The 20,975-nt window shown below is 31.7% G+C and overlaps 1 protein-coding gene across 1 annotated transcript in view; it reads left to right on the top strand.

Moving 5' to 3' along the window:
• The first annotated feature begins 2,258 nt into the window (after positions 1–2,258).
• LOC113401356 (uncharacterized) overlaps positions 2,259–20,975 on the top strand; it is a 155,800-nt gene continuing 137,083 nt past the window's right edge. The window contains exon 1 of the mRNA XM_026641238.2: positions 2,259–2,500. The gene's annotated coding sequence lies outside the window, so the exon portion shown is untranslated. The remainder of the gene's footprint in view (positions 2,501–20,975) is intronic.

Genomic DNA, 20,975 nt, shown 5'->3' with positions numbered 1-20,975 from the left:
TGTAATCAGTGTCACAAACATAAAGTTTCATTGTTTTAACTTAAAAAATGATTAACTCTCGTAAAAACTTTCAATCCTTATTTCAACCCCTCAGAGGTAGAATATCAAGAAACGCTTAAATAAGTATTTACACATTTTTAATAAGTAAGACAAAAATAAAATTTCATACTTCTAACTTAAAACTTGACGGACTTCGAGACTAATCTATAAAAGAAATGTCAACCCCTATTAAACTCCTTAGAGGTAGAATATCTAGAAACACTTAAATACATATTTAATCATTTTTAATCAGTATCCCAAAAAGAGAGTTTCATATTTTTAGCTTAATAAATGACGACTTCCATAAAAACTTTCACCCTTTTTTCACCCCCATAGTGGTAGAATATCAAAAAACACTTAAAAACGTATTTACTCATTTTTAATCACTATCTCAAAAATAAAGTTTCATGTTTTTTACTAAAAAAATTACTGACTCCCATAAAAAAAATTCAACCCTTATTTAACGCCCTTAGTGGTAGATTATCTAGAAACGCTTAAATATGTATCTACTCATTTTTGATCAGTATCCCAAAAATAAAATTTCATGTTTCTATCCTAAAAATGACGGATTTCAATACAAACTTTCAACCATTATTTCACCCCCGTAGGGGTAAAATATGTAGAAACACTTAAATAAGTATCTGTTCCTTTTTAATCAGTATCCGAAAAATAAAGTTTAATGTTTCTATCTTAAAAATGACGGATTTCAATACAAACTTTCAACCCTTATTTCACCCCTGTAGGGGTAGAATATGCAGAACCACTTAAATAAGTATCTACTGCTTTTTAATCAGTATCCCAAAAATAAAGTTGCATGTTTCTAACTTAAAAAATTACGGACTTCCCTACAAACGTTCAACCCCTATTTCACCCCTTTAGGGGTAGAATTTCCAAAATTTGTGTGTCATTATATGTTAGTTTATAACTATACAAACTAAAATATAAGTTTTATGCTTCTAGTCCTAAAAATGACAATACTTTCAACAACTTACAACCTTTCATCCCCCTTTTCAACCCCTTACAGCACTTTTTCCAAATAAAAAGTAGCCTATGTCCTTTCTCAGGCTCTAGACTATTTGTGTACTAAACTTCATTTAAATCGGTCAGGTAGTTTTGACGTGAAAGCTGCTGGACCGATTTAAATGAATATATATATTATAATATAGTATGGAAGTATGGATTATGAAAATTACAAAAATTACTCGATCAAAATAATTATCTATATGAATTTTATTATAAAAAAACTCCCAATGTGTAGGTAAAATTAGGACTCTGATAGGAGATAAATTAAAAATCTCCGCGAACGAGGCTGCGGGCATAACCTTTTATTAAATAACACGTAAATAAAACACGTCTAATTTATTTGTATATTTTCCTGCTTTGTAAGGGTAAATTTGTGTAGACTAAACTATAAGATTCGTAGCGTCGCAACGCTAAAAAACAATTCACAAAATGCCCAATGACAAGTTGACTTTGCCGAGGTACATTTTATTTTGTTTATAAATCTTTATAAAACTGTAGTTGATTACCAACTTTAAATAACTGATAACGTTACCTGCTATTATATAAGTACCTATTTCTTAGACCACGTGCATAGTCTAGTAAATTTATCAATTGGGCCACCTGATGGTAAGTGGTCACCACCGCCCACAGACATTGACGCTATAAGAAATAATACCCATTCCTTACATTACACCAATGCGCCACCAACCTTGGGAGCTAAGATGTTATATCCCTTGTGCCTGTATTAGTGTGGAAAGGTATTTTTTACATTTCTAAGATTATAATAATTATTATAGAAAGGAGGAAGCTTATCATTGTATCCAATACAATATGTTTTTATTAATATATACAAAACATAATTCAAAATAATAAATATTGCTATCGGCATTTTCTTATTAAATCGCCACTTCGATTCTGTGTACTAAGAATGAACCAACAAGCAGCAGGCTATAGGGTGAATAAATCTATAGTCATCTTTTGATAATATGAGGAACTTTTTAGTCATCGACTAAAATGAATGTTTTAAAGTATTTGTTACTGCCATCTATACACAAGATCAATCATAACAACGCAATAGTGAGCGTACTATTAACTACCACAACAAAAGTACAGATGGCGTTGAAAGGTAATATAAAGTACCTACTGCAAGGGGTATGTAAAATGCCCTATAGTTGGACGAAAATGAGAAAATCCACCCCGGATAAGGTTCAGTCGTTTCGGGACACTCACGGGGTGAACTTCCTTTGATACTTTGCCATTTCCCTTCTCCCTTTGTCTAACGCCTGATAAACAAGACATTTCTAAGTGCATGAATCCACATTAATTATTTTATTCCCCGATTATATGATTATTTATTTGAAATAACGATTTAATTTTTATTCGAATATAAGTGAGTAAACTTTTCAAACTATTATATAACTGGTGATTTTTCGAAGTCGTTTGGCGGATAGAATGATTGGTAAGTAAAAACTTATGTTATATACCCAAGGTAAAGTATAACTTTCATATTTTCTTATTATTATTTTTTTTTTATGCGGATTCAAATTTATTTATTTTATTTCACTATGTTTACATTGACGTGCCGTGTCTGCTACAATATTTACGTATCGGACGCAAATATTTGATCGGTGTAAAAGCATTATGATTATTATTTCAAAATATGAAATGCGTTAGAATTACGACTCATACATTCCGAGTACCATGTAGAAAACAATTCTCTCCGAGATAATAGAATAATATGACGTACTAGTATGGGAAATTTGAATACGTATTACACACGAATTTTCCGAACGGTCATCATATAATTCCCAGTAAATAGACCTCGATATAAATTTGTTAACACTTAAATTATTATTGGACAAGTCAGACAAAATTCCGGATCACTTTTATTTGTAATAAGACACAAATTAAATTCACTAAATCAAGATAGATATAGAGATTAGAAATAATTAATTTTAAATCTCTTATATTAAAATATATTTATTAAGTTCGATTTTAGTTAGTCGAACAATTATAATTTTTAGCAATAATGCTTATTACTGATAATCATTGCATTTGAATATCACGATATTCTTTTATAATAATGTCAGTTGTGTGATCTGGCATTGAATTTAATTAATAACTCTTCTATCAAATTTATTATTTTAATAATAGAAGTCTCCTAATTAGCTTCTTTAATTAGATTTTGACAGTTAAAGAGTTTGAAAACGTTAGATTTTACCTTAGCGAGAGGAAAATATTATTTAATCCGTAAAATGATTATTTTTAATCGGAGACGAAATTAATTTGTTCGGTATAAAAAGAGAAAGTATTCCTTCACTTTTCGAAATTATGTTTCGTAAAACGAATTTTTAAATTTCAGAGAGCGATATAGAAAAAGAGAGTACGAAAGATAGATAATTAAGAAAATAACTTACTTGCAAAATGCGAATTGTAATGGATTAAATGAAAATAATGAACATATATGTCTAGAACGTATTCTTGGACAGTTTCAGACGATTATGGATAAATTATGAGTGATCTATACTAATATTATGAAGCGGAACGTTTTATTTGTTCGTTTGTTTGAAACTATTGAACCGATTTTAATAATTCTTTGATAATTAAAAAGCTACTCTATCCTTTATATTTTATTTTAAGTAATAATAATAATTAAAGGTAAAATAAATAATATCCAAACATTAAAATGACTCAAAGACAGATTTTAAAGTATTTTCGTGACAATCTGAAAGCCTCGGTTTCCGTTAGTATCTTATATATATTAGTATCTTATGCTGTTCTATTAAATTGAGCCCATTTAATATTCAACTCATTGGAGGCTCTTAATTGAATGTATTTTGTAAATAAATTATGAACTTTACTACTTATCTCTAAAATCATTCAAAGCTCGTATTGAAAGCACGGAACAGTCGAATTGAAAACAAGAGATTTAATTAGTATTACATTTAATGAATGTTAATATGAAGATAATATAATTACCTTTTTTGTATATCATCAGAACGAACATAAGCAATTTTTTAGCTTAAAATGTGGAGGGATGCGTTCATCAAAAAGTACCTGTACATTTACTTTGCGACCTGTAATTAAAGCTGGTACCTTTATACGGGTAAATGTTATGGAATTCTATTACTTCTATTTAGATAATGTGAATTAAGGTCTGAAGGTCGCGCTCCCCAAGTTGAGATACGACGTTTGTTATTTTTTAAATTATTAGATGAGTTGCAAATTCTTTTGTTTTGATAATGAGCAACGTTTTATTTTGGATGGTAATTGGTAGTGGAGTCCAAACACGAAGACAGTCAGTACAGTCAGGAATACCTGCCGCCTACCGCCACAAAATACCTATCGCGCTTCGTTTGAAGGAACACGAGTTATAAGAGGAGGACAACACGGGTGCTGGTAGAGAATTCAATTTTTGGAGGTGCGACAAAGAAAGAGCTTCTAAATTTCTTTGTACGCAATGGAATTGATGTCACAGTTAGGCGGTGACATCTAGAGCCAGCATTCATAAACTTGTAAAGGAAAGAGGAAGCAGTAATTAGAGAAAATAATTCCTCAGAGCACTTTACGTGATACAGACGATAGAAAGCGCTCAAGTCCCCCTAGATCTTGATGCAATCGTGAAGGTTCAAGGGTGTTCGTAACCTTTACTTCGCCAATAATGTGTCCCGCACGTCGCTGCAACTGATCCAAGGTCTCCATTAAGTACTTAGCGGAACCCAAAGGTGCGAGCAATATTAATTACAAGACCACACCTGCGTTTTGTACAACAGGGGCAGTTGTTGCGGCAGTTGCCGTACTTTGTTCAGGACCCCGAGCGACCGCGAGGTTGTTTTGATAATAGCCTCGATAGGTCGCAGCGAACGGCTATTCTGCTTTGTATCTCCAGCGTAGTTCTACAAAGAGATGGGACAGACACGGGAAAATGGTGCCGTTTTCATTATGAAAGCGTATACCTTACTTTTTTTTGGCATTAAACTCAATAAGGTTATCAGATCCATTTGACAATGAGTCCTAACGTCCTATCGAGTTCAAAAACAAGATCTTCTACCTTTTCTCAGTTTCCGCTCGCCTGGCTACTGTATATCCATGGTAGCCCCCATGCACTATCATCTGCATAGAAATGTACATAGGTATGTTCCCAAGTATTACTCGATAAATTATTATATACATTATAAAAAGGGTGGAGTTAGTATTTCTTGATTTCCATACAGGATTAGTAATAATTAAATTATTGTTCTTCATAACATTTGTAACTGATTGTCAGAAAATAATAAATATTGAGATTCTGGTTGGATCTTCTCGGTAGAAACTCGGTAGAACCAGTAACTTTAAATTTAATTTAATCATGTAAATTCACGATTCAAAATTCCTCGCAAAAGCCTACTTGAATAAAGTCTATATTGATTTGATTGATTTATTTTAATTCACTTTCGTATTTTATTTCTTTTTTAAATCAATCGTAAAATTATAAACTACTATATTTTGGCGTTCTCATTTTATAATTTCCTTTTAGTCTAAAACAACTTTTTTACGTTTTATTTCGTAGTGCCAACTAAGTGATACGAATGACAAATACATGTAAAATCCCAACTCACTTCGCTATAAATTTCACTTTGCTGTAACCATCCTTATACGACCAGGCTTAACGCGTACCCGAGCTTAAAAGTTTAAATGACACATGCAATAAAGGAGATTCTCTTTAAAAGAACACCTTTGTAAATCCTTATTTTATCGTAACAGAAAAAGGACAATATTCTAGCATATTCTATCATATGTGGTTCTTTACTTAAAATGTAAAAACAGAGCCGATGTAGCGTGTTCTGTTTATTTATTTGTAGGGTTTGTTACAGTTCTAAAATGCTTTTTTATGGCTTTTAAAATTCGTAATTGTTAAGCAACACAGCATTTTTAAAAAGTATTCCCGTGTAAGATTTAGTCCTAAATTATTGCTAACATATTTCAGAATGGTATAAAACACACACACTTAATTTTTTTTTCTATTTTTGTGCCCATGCCTATGTGTTATGTAACGTGTGAAAATTTTACTCGTACTTGATCGGCTTTTCTCTATAAAAATATACATAAACGAATCATTGCGAAGGCAATTGCTTATCACAACATACACGTTGTATAACTTGTATAATAAGGCAACGAAAAACAATCTCATGGTTAAATATGTTTAAAGACTAATATAACAAAGACAAATATGTTTACTTGGTGGTAAGGCTTTGTGCAAGCCCGTCTGGGTAGGTACCACCCACTCATCAGATATTCTACCGCCAAATAACAGTACTCTGTATTGTTGTATTCTGGTTAGAAGGGTGAGTGAGCTAGTGTAATCACAGGCACAAGGGACATTACATCTTATTTCCCAAGGTTGGTGCCGCATAGGTGATGTAAGGAATGGTTAATATTTCTTACAGCGCCTTTGTCTATGGGCGGTGGTGACCACTTACCGTCAGGTGGCCCATATGCTCGTCCACCAACCAATGCCATATAAAAAAGACCGATAACTTATTATTTCAGGCACTATTTACACGCACACCAATATATTAAAGTGTGCTTATTTGTTTTAGTTCTTACTTACTTTTACTGTGCGAAACTGTGCGAATCTTATATTAAACGACCGTCAAATTGATTTACCGTACAATAAGAGAATACAGAATATCGAAAAATAAGGGTTTTTTTTATGCCTTGCTATTTTTAACCTATGAGATAAACATTTGATAACAGATCGGATTCGCCAGTCTTGTGCGAATTCTTCGATCAATAGAACCTGAGATTTTTTTGACGCGTTTAATATAGCAGGTAATATTTCTGAAACTACTACAAATTCTAGAAGGTAATATTTATTTACATAAAAAATGTAGAATTAATATGTCAGAAGGACTTTTACAGCATGGCCTCCTTTCATGCAACAATAGAACAACGGATTGATGTAATTTTTTTACTAAGATATATGTAGTTAATGAACCAGAGTGAAATTAAATTCCTGTACATCATGATATCTACAAAACCACTCCAATGATATTATTGAGACTACACACACATGCGTACTTTTTCTGAGTAAACTAATCGATATTATTATGTTATGATATTAATTCGATGACATTAATTAATAGAACTTTCGTCGTTAAAAACAATTTAATCATAAGCAGTCCTATTCATGAGACATGACAAATACAAAGAATGACTTACGTTTGTGCGTATAAATTAAGAGTCTGTTAATAAGATTCACTTGCAGATACTCTGTAGGACTTTGTAACCATAACTCAGCACATTCTTCGGGCAACAGCTATACTTAGTATTGTTGTGTTCCGGTTTGAAGGGTGAGCGACCCAGTGTGACGCGCAGTGCGCTTGTAGCGCAAGGGATATGACATTTTGTTACGAGGAATGTTCGCGCATTTGGCTTATTAAAAATGTAAGAAATGGTTAATATCTCTAAGGGAGGAAACTTGTCATAGGTGGGCCATTTGCATATATACCATATGATTTTGAATAAAATAAATATAAATAAACGTATAAATGAGCCGAGGTGGCCCATTGGTTAGAACGCGTGCATCTTAACCGATGATTGCGGATTCAAACCCAAGCGAGCACCACTGATTTTTCATGAGCTTAATTTGAGTTTATAATTCATCTCGTGCTCGGCGGTGAAGGAAAACATCGTGACAAAACCTGCATGTGTCTGATTTCAACAAAATTCTGCCACGTGTGTATCCACTAACCCGCATTGGAGCAGCGTGGTGGAATATGCTCCAAAGCTTGTCCTCAAAGGGAGAGGATGCCTTAGCCCAATTTACAGGCTGTTAATGTTAATGTAAACGTATAAATATAAAATTTACACGTGACAGTTTGAAAGGTGTGGAGGTATTCCGCAATGGTACAATAACAAAAGCTTTATATAAACTGAGATCGATTTCGCGTGCGTGTTAAAGCTAAAGGAAGCGCATGACAGGACAGGCAATTTGTGAAGCGATTGGGTTAATTGCCCTTCAACTTCAACGGCGCGACGTAACGTCGGATGTTAAGTATGGATTAAAGTAAATGAACGTTCGTTCTTATGTTTGAATATAAATTCATTTATTTCTTAAATAAATTTCTACTAAGGTATATTATTAAATGATAAGCTAAAGCGGTTCAACCCGTGAGTTTCTCTAAGATTACTTTGAGTGAAAAGCAGTGAGGACCTAGTGGATAGAACATATGGATATTAAAAAATATTATAGTATCTAAACTATGATAGTTTATTTCAAGGAAGTTTCTGGAAATGAATTCCTGTCCGCGGCCGAAAGTTAAAACAAGAGGACATATGCAGAGCAAATTATGTAAAACTTGTAACATTTGACGGTGCCAGTGTTTATTTCACCGTTAAAGTATTTTGCGCAAATTAGTACATCAAGAAACGTGAATATAACATTTATAATATATTAAATTAAAAATCTTTGATGGGAAAAAGAAGAATAAAACATTCCATTTTTAGTAAGCGAACAGACCAGCTCTTGAATAAATAAATATTTAGTACCGTTATTCCAAAATTATAATCCCTTATAAATTTATTACTTATAATATTATAATATTACTGTTGTAATCTATTCGTAATTGTTGTATTGCCGCGAAGCTTAACTGCAATGGCTGCACATATTAAATTCTAGCTTTACGTTTTATTCCACTACTTTGAATCAGTATCATAGTTTGTTGTAGGACATAATGTTAACAGTTTATTTGGTCAGAGAACACAGTACTGTAACATTCCATTATTTGGATTAATATTAAATACTAGTTGTCGCCCACGGAATCGCTTGCGTGTTCGTCTATTTTTAGGCATAAAAAAGTAGCCTATATCTTTAATTGGAGTTTTAGCTTACAACAAATTTCATCAAATTCGCTTCAGTGGTTTGGCCCTAAAAGAGCAACCGACAGACAGACAGAGTTAATTTCGTTCTTATAATGTTAGTAAAGTGTATAGATTAACAGTAACAGTACATAGATGTTCACTTCTGGAAAAATCTATATCTACTTAAGCTGTTAAGGTGAAAACATAGAGGTAAATACAATACGGGTTACATTGCTCTATATGACGGAATTTCATACAAAATCTGCAGACTAACTCAAGATGTTATTTTCATCGCCGAGTATGAGAAGAATTTTAAATGAGTTCTATTCTTAAAGGCCATCTAGGCCCATCTATAATATATATTCTGTTATAATACGGTAATTAAATAAATAACAAACATATCTAACATAGGGAAACATTTGTATCAAGGTTTACTGAAATTAACTTTTTCAAAGTGTATTTCAACTTTCATCGCACCAATTATTTTCTGAATCGTAATTGCTCACGCTACACATACGTAATGTACTACGTCAGGTTTCAGCTTAGACTTTCAGATCCGTTTCTTATCATACATTTAAGCATGCATAAGCACTCACGAAAGTTTCATGCGGCTGATAATCGCATTACTGTAGTAATGTATTCAGACAACGTATGAATATAATGAATAAATATGCATTTGTTTTGTATGAAATAACCTCTATAACTCTATCTAGTCGTCTATTAACTTCCTATTTTATTTATTTAATTGCTTGTTCATTTTCTCGCCGCTGTCTATTATTCACTGATTTTCTTAATAGTCGTGAAAAGCAGGTTAGGTTAGGTTAGTTGGCATTCTCTACAATGTTTTTTTTTTTTAATTTATTTAGTTAAAGAAAAATAAAATACTTATAACAGTATAGTAAGCGCTCGAACTGATGGTTTCCTTGACGGATGCTCTTTTCCGCAATGAGCACAAGCGACTTATATACCTCACCTCAGTAAATCTAATACTTCTTCTTGTATGCTCCTTTTTTTTTCAATTATGAATAATTTTGGCTATAAAATATTAATTATTTTTTAAATTACTATGTCCAAATTAAAAATAGCGATAGTCTGTTCTAACAGTTTCCCGCAAACTCTAATAGAGACCGTGTCTGGCTCGTAATTGCACATTGCGAAACTGTCACAACAGTTTACCGCGTCGCTCTTTGTTTCTGCTCCACAGGCGTTACTAGTCCTAGTTTCGTACACGGGTATGCCTACATAATACAGCAGCTCATGGATAAGCACTACGTTAACAGATTTCGATTTAGATGCAAATGACATTCATTTTACAATTTGTTTTATTATATTATCGATAGCGATATCGAAGTTTCAAGTTTTGCAACAATATACACCAAAATAATTCAGATTTTCTTCCGCTATTCTAAGTTGTAACTAACACAGAATACGTCCCGTCTCTTATTATTATCATTATTTATCAAATTATTGTTTTATATATAAATTATAGTTGTTTTAAATGGGAATAATAACATGAATTAAGCTAGAAATAATCTAATTTTAAATATCACGAGCGTGATATGGAAGTCGTACATCGTAGCGTTGTTTTTTTCTTATAAAACCGATGCACATTTCCCTTTGTCGGCCCACCATTGAAGAACATATAATAAATCTAACCCGATACGGAATAAATAACTCGAATTTTTGAGGCCATATAAACATTTATCTACCCTATGTATACAATTACCTACTATCAAATAGTTTTTTATTTTCCGATAACACATAAAACGTATACCTATTTACAAAACTCACTTTTTTCTATCCAACAATTTGGAAAGCGCTTCGTGCAGAAACTGAAAATGTTCAATAAAACTCCTTGGTGTAACGAGTAGTAGGTATCTAAATGTTGATTGGAAATATAGAAACCTTGTGTCTCAACGATTTCCGAGAATAAAGTCGAATGCGGCTTCAGTTAAATATAAAATGCATCTACTGAGTGGAAAATGAGTCGTTTGCATTTTAATAACCCTAAATGCAATTTGCAGTCATTATCATTTGCAGCTGCTTTAACTCGTATTTTCTACGTAGTGTGGAATGTTGGCTTCATCGTTAAAGGGTGGGTAACATTCACTTTTTCGTGAGTTAAAAATAAATTCCAATAAAATTTTCTCAAATTTGGTGAAAATCTTTCTAAATACTTCTAGTGTCCGAGTGCGATATATTTATTAAAGAAGTTAATGAGGTATTATTCAAAGATATCATGCTAATATTATAAAGAGGATTCCTTAAGGCAGGTTAACTTTCTAAAGTATCGACATTAAAGTTTTAAAGCGAAAATTCGTGGCGTTTTTATTACATACAATAAAGTAGACATTTCAAAAAATTTCATAGACATGTGCACAGATTATAAGGTGATCGTTCAAAGTGTCGTGTCTTCACATAGATGTATACCTACCGAGATGTATAAACATAAAAAAACAAAACATTTGATAAAAACAAAAATATTAAAACCTATATAACATTATTTAAAACCTTATATAACTATACTTAAATGTGACATCATTAAGCACACCATTATTTTTATAAAAGTGAATATTGAATTTCCAAAGTAAATACTCGTAGATTACAGGCTGTCTTGTGTCATATTATGAAAGACGGCTTGAAATAAAATATAAAACTTAAGAAAAGTCTTATATTTTCAGATAATGGAAACCATTTATAAACTAAATAAGTATAAAGATAATTTGATTATCCGCTCTCGTGAAACTTGTCAAACATTTCATGTATTTAGTTGTGTATATGATTTTTTTTCAGAGTAAGTAAATTTTTATTATAGCATATGGTATTCGAACATTGTTGTTATGCAATTAATGGTTTGTATAATATATTATTATATCACGTTATAATATCTGTTCCAAACGGATACTATTAAACAATACTCATTTGTTTTATTTTATAATCTGACTACAATACCCATTAAATCTAGTCTTTGCGCACTCAACATAAAATCCCTTGAATATTTGCTATAGTTTTTGTATTACATATTAAATTTGATTGCCTCGTTGGTCGTGGCTTGATATAAGGCTGCAATCCTGAGGTCCTGGGTTCAAAACTCAGGTCGGGCCGATAAAAAGGATTGATTGTTTCCAACAAAAAATTCTCAGTTACTGCCGGAGTCTGTAAGTTGAAAATGTTCACACTGCCATGCCTGGGAAATCACGTAAAGCCGTTGTTCTTGCGCTTGAGCTCTTTCCGGTCGTGCCGGATTTGCCATTCCATCGGATCTGTGTTCGCGCACACACTGTGATCTATAATATATATATCCATAATAGTTCGCTGGTCTCGCTTGAGTTTAGCCGTCGAGGCCGAAATCGCTCAGGGCGATATCATTATCATATTAAATTTGTAGAAGCTTTTTTAAATACGCTGCTCATAAAACATCCACGCTATAATTAATTTAGTTTCTTATACTTGGTAGCGGATTTTATTTTTTAAATTTACATAAGGCTCACAGTAACGGCTAACCATTATATTACAATCTACGAAGATATCGAATTTTCTCACTGCTCAATAAAATTCCACCCCATTCCATTTTATTCTTATTATATTGTTGCGGAAGAAAATACTTCGGTTACGGTGAAAATTGTATCAAATTGTATTATTTACTTAAGGAGTAAGTGAGCAGGCGGTCAAACTAGAAAAGCATCGTGAAACTAAATAATAAAACAAATTTAATCCTATTGCTTTGGTTGCAGCATTCTACAAATAACATAGAATACGTTAGTTATATATTTAATAGAATTATAAACTGGCATTATCAAGAGGTACATTGTTTGTAGTGCAAGCGAATGATATATACACGATCCAAGTAGAATACATTTAGCTAATACAAGAATCGATTCAAACTGTATATTATTACTTAACTGCAGTATTTAATCATATAGTAAAAATATGTAACGGTTCATATATATCCCGCTACTGGATAAACATCTCCATATATCTCTATTTCTCTATTTTGTAGTTACTTACACTTTTACTTGATGGTAGGGCTTTCTGCAAGCCAAGGTTAGGTACTACCCACTCATCAGATATTCTACCGCCAAACAACAGTACCCAGTATTGCTGTGTTCCGGTTTGAAGGGTGAGTGAGCCAGTAGGTGTATAATATATTAGTTCCCACGGTTGGTGGCTTATTAATATTTCTTACGCCATCTTTCTTTCCAGCGCCTTTGTCTATGGCTCGTCCGCCAACCTATGATATAAAAATAAAAAACAAAACACAAACTTACACACGTGACATGCCACGTGTAGGTTTCCTTACAATTGTTTCTTATCCGCTGTGCACGCGATATAGATTATAAACAAACACAGGCACAAGGAATATAATAACTTAGTTTCCAAGGTGGTGCATTGGTGATGGAAGGAATGATTAAAATTTCTAACGGCGCCAAGTGTTGTCTATGCGTTGGACTACTTATCCTCAGGGGGCCCATTTCTCGGTCCGCAATTTTGCAATTTCATAAAAAAAATCCTACAAAATTTTACACGTTAGTTAAGTTCCGGTGATAATAATTTTTTTGGTAAACATGACTCACTAATTATTTCTTAATCGTAAATATATATTTTTGAACTAAACTTTTTATAAAATATATTTTTATAGCTTTAGTATTGAGTAATACGCCTTATTTATTAATGTAACATTTATGTATATTACTTGGCACAACTAAAGTTATATGAACATTAGCCCAGAGTGGATTTATTACTTTGCAGTCTTAAACATGGTGTTAAGTTCTTTACCGTCGTGTTTATTCAATTATTGTAACTGAATCTATTTAAATAATCAAATATTGAATATTTTGTTTGTTAAAATAGAAAATATTTTTATAAATATACTAGCTGTTACCCGCGGCTTCGCTCGCGTAGAATATGAATATATTTACAAACTAGCTGTTACCCGCGGCTTTGCTCGCGTAGAATATGAATATATTTACAAATTTACTTAAAATATTACGTAAATTTAAGACCTCTTTGTATACCACATTGGTGTGTATTTCAGCCCTTAGGGTATAATATCCAGAAACGCTTAAATGCGAATCAACTCATTTTTAATCGGTAGCCAAATAATAAAATTTCATGCTTCTAACTTTAAAAATGACGGACTTCCGGACTAACCTGTATACGAAATGTCAACCCCTATTTCTCCCCTTAGGCGTAAAATATCCAGAAACGTTTAAATGCGTATCAACTCATTTTTAATCGGTATCCCAAAAATTAAATTTCTAGCTTCTAACTTCATAAATGACGGTCTCCCAGACTATCTTATATACGAAATGTCACCCTCATTTTCCCTCCTTAGGCGTAAAATATCAATATTCTAAAATATCAATAATCAGCTTAAATACGTATCTACTCATTTTTAATCATTGTCACAAAAATAAAGTTTCATGTTTCTAACTTAAAAAATTACGGACTTCCATACAAACGACCAACACCTATTTCACCCCTTTAGGGGTAGAATTTCCAAAATTCGGGTGTCATGATATGTTAGTTTATAAGTATACAGACTAAAATATAAGTTTTATGCTTCTAGTCCTAAAAATGAGAATACTTTCAACAACTTACAACCTTTCATCTCCCTTTTCAACCCCTTACAGCACTTTTTCCAAATAAAAAGTAGCCTATGTCCTTTCTCAGGCTCTAGACTATTTGTGTACCAAATTTCATTTAAATCGGTGCAGTAGTTTTGACGTGAAAGCGAGACAGACAGACAGACAGAGTTACTTTCGCATTTATAATATTAGTATGGACTGGTATGGATTGTGAGATAACTGTAAGTTATTACATCGTTAAAAACATCTCGAAGGGACATTCGTGCTTCACGATTATAAATAGCCCGGACAGCTTTCGTTTAATTTGGAAACCGGTCGGAGTATAGGTAATTGCAGTAACAATTTTAAATTGTAACGAGGGATGTTTACTGAGGTTCTCATTGTATTTTATGAATCATTATTTTTAATTCTAAAAACTAGCTACTAGCTTTTTGATATTTCGTGATTATGAAGATTGATTTTTTTTGGTAAATGATTATGATTTCAACGTGGCAGGCGTTATTTTGTTCATCACCAGCGATATTTTTTTTATGCTATAGATTGGTGTACGAGCAAATGGGCCACCTGATGTTAAGTGGTCATGTTATATTAACTATTCCTTACATAGCCAATGCGCCACCAACCTTGGGAACTAAGATGTTATGTCACATGTGTCTGTAGTTACACAGGTTCACTCAACCTTCAAATCGAAACAAAACAATACTGGGTACTGCTGTTTGGCGGTAAAATATCTGATGAGTGAGTGGTACTTCCCAGACAGAATTGCATAAAGCCCTACCACCAAGTTATTTTTAGATTTATTGTCATCAATATAAAATTAATCAATTTTGTAAAATGTTAATCAAAGTAGCACTCACTCGTATTAAATTATATGATAGTGTATATTCGAATTAATTTTCGTCTAGAGCTGAACTAGTTACAAAATATTTCAAATAAAAGTCAATCTATAGACATTATACATACATGAAGACCTCCGTGGTCGAGCAGTGTGTACACCGGTTTTCATGGGTACGCCACTCCGAGGTCCCGGCTTCGATTCCCGGCCGAGCCGATGGAGAAAAAATACATTAGTTTTCTATGTTGTCTTTGGTCTGGGTGTTTGTGGTACCGTCGTTACTTCCGATTTTCCATAACACAAGTGCTTTAGCTACTTACATTGGGATCAAAGTAATGTAAGTGATGTTGTCCAATATTTATATATATATATTTTTTACAGAGTAGTAGCAATGCTCCCAATTAATTAAGGAATTACTAATATTCTTATTTACCCCTCCTTTTAAGCTTATCACTTGTGTTAGGATTGGGGACGACAATAGCCCAAGGGGTCAGGATCTATTCTGCGACAATTTAAAATATATATGTAAATATAAATATATATAAGAATTATCATTTATAATATAATATCATTATCATTTATATATCATTTATATATTATCATATATATATTATACTAATGGTTATTATTTAATTTTGAAATAGCAAACTCAAACGTTAAAATTAAATATACATGAAACCTATTACAAATGTCTGATGTAATTGAAATATAGTGCTGCAGGAAGCCCGGTTTATACTAATGACTATATTGTTTTAGGTATTTCCAGATCATATGCAATTTGATTAAATGAAAAAATAATTCGTATAACGCAGAAAACTCGTTTATTACGCGTGAATGTGAATGTGTGTGATGTGTGTATATACAAAGGCACACACACTTTCCAATGCGGATATGACATGTGCACCATAAAACTATACAAACGACGGATATGACTCTATGATAAATAAATCGTGGTATCCCGTTTATTATGTTATCTTATTTTAAATAAAAGAGACTGTTATTATATATGTCTGATATATGTCGTTACAATATTTTCGTGGATATTTTAATATTATTGTCATAATTGTAAAGTAATGTACCTATTTATTATGTACTCTTTAAATAAAAATTAACCTTGTTAAGTTGTGATTGTAACAAATTCAAAAACGCCTACATGAATAAAGTATATGTTTTTAAATTTTAATTCTAGCGTTTAAATAATACTGGTGGTCTAGTGAATAGCTGGATCCTGGGCTTTTAAGTCCAGTTTGTATAGTCTTTTCTGGTGCACAAAGCATCTATTAAAGCTATAATTATAATATAATTCGGCCAAGACGTCATCGTTTTCCAACACTTTTATAAATAGGTTAAAAAAAATCACAAGATTTTACAAAATAATAAAAAAAAACATTATTTATGCAAGCTACTAAAACGCCCGCTTAGGATGGATATGCGTTTCATATTCTACCTAAATATAGATGATTTAAATTTTGGCTCAAGGACAGAGTGTAGGACAAATATCGTTTGTATCTGTTACTAAAATGACTGAGGCCCTTGGCAGAGTACCCCGTTACACGAACATTTGCTGTGCGGCTTAAAATATGATGTATTATACTAAGCGTCGTTTATATGATGAAGACTACGTCTGCTACAATAAGTGTTTATGTCTATTAAAAAACCAATTTACAATTGATAAAAATAAATAATTTAAAATATCATTACAGTCCATAGAAACTACTAAATATTTTAAATAGAACTTAATATTAGCTCTATACTTATAGGTTTTGATTTTATTTATATGACTAGATAGACTGTCTAAAGCTGAGAACGTATCGAAAAAAAAAAGCGGCCAACTGTTGGCCACTAAGTGCGATGTACGTAAGTGTGGCGTTGGGCGAGTGTCAGGCTTAGCTATCACGCGCACTAAGATAATAAAGTTAGCTCGTTTGTTTCATTCCTTTTGTTTGTTTTCCGACACTCCTAGTAATATAAATAATCTAAGCTTATATGAATATAATATTATTCTTGTTGTGAATATAAATCAAACTGGAATATCCAGCATATGGAAGAGAAAATAAATTCTTATCTTTCGAGCCCGTGTATGAAGTGTTGCCAAAGAGAGTGTGCACGATAACTCTGTATTATGTAAATTTAATATATAAACTACATTAAATTAACTAAATTATTACCTTTACAGTACATGCTATGGTGATCATAAAAAACAAAGTCCAAAGAATTAATAACAAAAAGTATATGAACCGACTTACAGTCCATAAATAAAGAAAAAATATTTTTTTGTTTTATTTCATATTTTTAAAATAAACATAATTAAATGAATAAATGGATTAAAATATATATGGGTCATATTCAAGTTACGGATTTGAAACAGATAGGAAAATATTTTTTTTGTAACAGAAACTTATCAGAAAGGAAATATTAGGGCAATTCTAAATAGCAACCCTAAATAAATAAAATTAAAATTTTCAAATTTATATCAGTGGTCTGATATCAGACCTCGGTTGAACACTCACTGCTTGACCTAATGTTAAATTTATATCCAATGAGTTAGTAGGTAAATAAAAAAGCTAATAATCGGTCATATGTTATTTCAATTGCACTGAAAATCAATCATACCACAGTTACATATTCATTTAAACAGACTCATAATATTTGAGAAATTTGGAGTTGAACAGCATAAAAGCTTTTCAGAACATTTAGTTCTATAGTATTTCTTTTTATACACTCGACGATTTTCTTTATTATTCTTCATTTGTACCTGGTTTGACTTATTTTGTTTTAATTCTCGCCATAGCTTTCGTCTTTTGGATTTTTCTTCTTCTGAAGATTGTGAAATTTTCAAATAGTTTTTTACATATTTCCTAAAATCAAACAATCCATTTTGTGAATATAACGACAAATACTCGTTTATTTAAAATTAGTAACGTAATTGAATAACTTGCTAATAATACATGTTCGTAATAAAAAATGTAATTGTAATATATTATATAAAAGATGTAGAAGTAATATAAAATAATAAATAATATATTTCTTTTAATTCGTACATGAGACCAATGTGAACAAGCCTTGATCGTTCATATCTGTTACATAACAGCAAAACGTGACAGATTTAATAACATACATGAATTAATTGCATGTGTCCAAACTAAAAAAGTATCGATTGTTACGCTAATTCTCATACTAAACGAATATTTTTATATTTTAACCAAACGTCACAAAATGTATATAATCCAGCACGAGTAATACAACACGAAGTACTTACCGATATTTTAAAAATCTCACTCCAATATGTAACTTAAATATGTCTAACATTCCCTGTTCAATACAATCACTCGTATCTCCGTGAACAAAATGACCGAACATTAATTGTTTCGTCATTTAGTTTGACCGTTTGTTGGTTATTGAAGCTATTATAATAATTTTATTTATTACCATTCAAAAAAATTCAGAAGTCCGTAACTGAGAAGAATAACAGGTTTGAGTAAAACCAGGACACGCCATCATTAATTAAATTTGACTAACTATATTAGAATTTTCTTACTTATTTAGCATTTTTTTACAATTAATAACAGAGTACATTAGAAAAACAAATATTTTGAATTTTAACGTAATAGTTTTGTTAATATATATTTTATAGAAATACCACCAAGAATGTGGACATTGATTACTTGTATAAAAAGGATCTATGCAATGCCTGTTTTGTCTTTTTTAATATACATTATTCAGCTTTATCAGATATTTCATTTTTTTATTAGGCACAAATAAGCATTTTGGCCTTTGCGCACACAGACACAATTTAAATGCACGTGTAGCACACTTACAAACAATATCATCCGACGGCTCACAGGCATCCAATGGTGGCGCCAATATATACATATATATCGATTTCTATTATTGCATTGTCTTCAAATATGTACCAAGAGATGGTACGATGTAGCCATATAGAACAAACAGTAGTAATTTTGATTTACTTAAAGTTTGTAATTTTTTTTATGTTTTTAAAGAAAACAGTAATAAACAATTAAATATCTGATAAGTAAAGCAAGTGACTAACTAGGACGATGTGATGTTATTTATCATTCACCAAGACCTACGGACCGCGGTCATTGCCTTGACCGCGGTCATTTCGTTTAGTACTGCAGTATAAAATACACACCCAAAGTTAATTAATTTTACCTGCGAAATTACATATACCCTTTATTTTACCCGAAATTAAGGAGAATTACATTTGGAAGATCATGAGGAGGGTATCCTATTAACTATTGTAAACTAATGTTGTCTACTCACCTGAAATATTAGCAGTATATATACAACTTAAGTTTACTGTCGGTTTCCTCGTTCAAAATATCTTACATCGCCGGAAGACCTTTCTTTTAACCTTTTCATAGCTAAAGTAGTGACCTCTTTCCACAATAAAGCCGTTTTATAAGCGCACTAGTGACCCATCTCATCTTTATCGGACGAAACTTAGATGCTGCTAAAACTTTAAACAACCACAGTTTTAAATAATAATGTACGAAACACGTAGAATTGCATTTATAATAAAACATTTAAATACATATTTATATATAAAGAAAATAAATATGATATTTTACTTTAATCGATACTTTTTGGTTAGTTTTTTTATAGATATCCATTTGACTTAAGTCCCTAATATAATATTTACTACATTTTAATATAATAATAATAATACATAATAACTTATGATATTTTTAACCGGATTTTTTATTATTCAGGAATTTTCATTATTTTTAATATAATACATTAATTATAATGGTCATGTATAAAAAGGGAAAACTTCTTTTTAATAATTGTAATTAGTACATTACCTGCGTATAATATAATGTTACTACGAGGTGAATTTTTATTCGTAAATAGCCATATTTCAAATTTTATAAGTAATAAAAATCGATTAAGTAGAATATTATAATTTGAAGCAAAAATCTGCATTAACAAAGACTTGAACATTTAATACATCACAACTGCCAAGAATCCATATTATATCGAGATGTATGACATTTATGTTTACAATAAATCCTTTCTCCCTCCCCATGAAACATGAAAACTGATAAAGAGCTGGCCACAATAAATGTCTCCCGTGAATATAGATAAAGCGATCGCTGTTCAATGAAGTTTGTTGCTATTTATTGCGACGGAAGTTTTACGTTTTAAAAATAGCAACGATTTAATATTTTATTTTATTAAAGTAAAATAACTGTTCCTCAGCTGGACTTCGAGCTCTTCTTTATAAAGGAGAAGTCTTGGAGTTCCTTCCACTACACTTCATACGACAAATTATACAGATTTCCTCAAAATGTTTCCGAATGCTTCCTCATGATATGAGTTATAACATCTAGCCTAAGTTGGAACTTACAATCTTGGTATAAGGTTCATGTGATCCACTGGGCTTTCTCGGCTCTCTGGGTCATTTCGACTTTTATTACTAGGCATTTATTTTTTACTTTTGTTTAAGTAAGCGTCGAGGTGTTTGTAGGAGTATTTAGTGGGTGTGTATCTCATTTTGAGTTACGTATGAGGAAAAAGGAAGTTGTTCGATGGTTTTACAATTTTACAATTAAATCATAACATGAAAAAGTTTAATTAATATTAAAAATAATTACTGTATAAAGCATGACCGCGTGGAGTTGTGTAGTGGTGTGGAGTCTAGCAGC

Source organism: Vanessa tameamea, chromosome 7, assembly GCF_037043105.1.
Source record: "Vanessa tameamea isolate UH-Manoa-2023 chromosome 7, ilVanTame1 primary haplotype, whole genome shotgun sequence".
Lineage (NCBI taxonomy): Eukaryota > Metazoa > Arthropoda > Insecta > Lepidoptera > Nymphalidae > Vanessa > Vanessa tameamea.
Note: the sequence above shows the minus strand (reverse complement) of the source record. Positions and strands in the feature narration are given on the sequence as shown.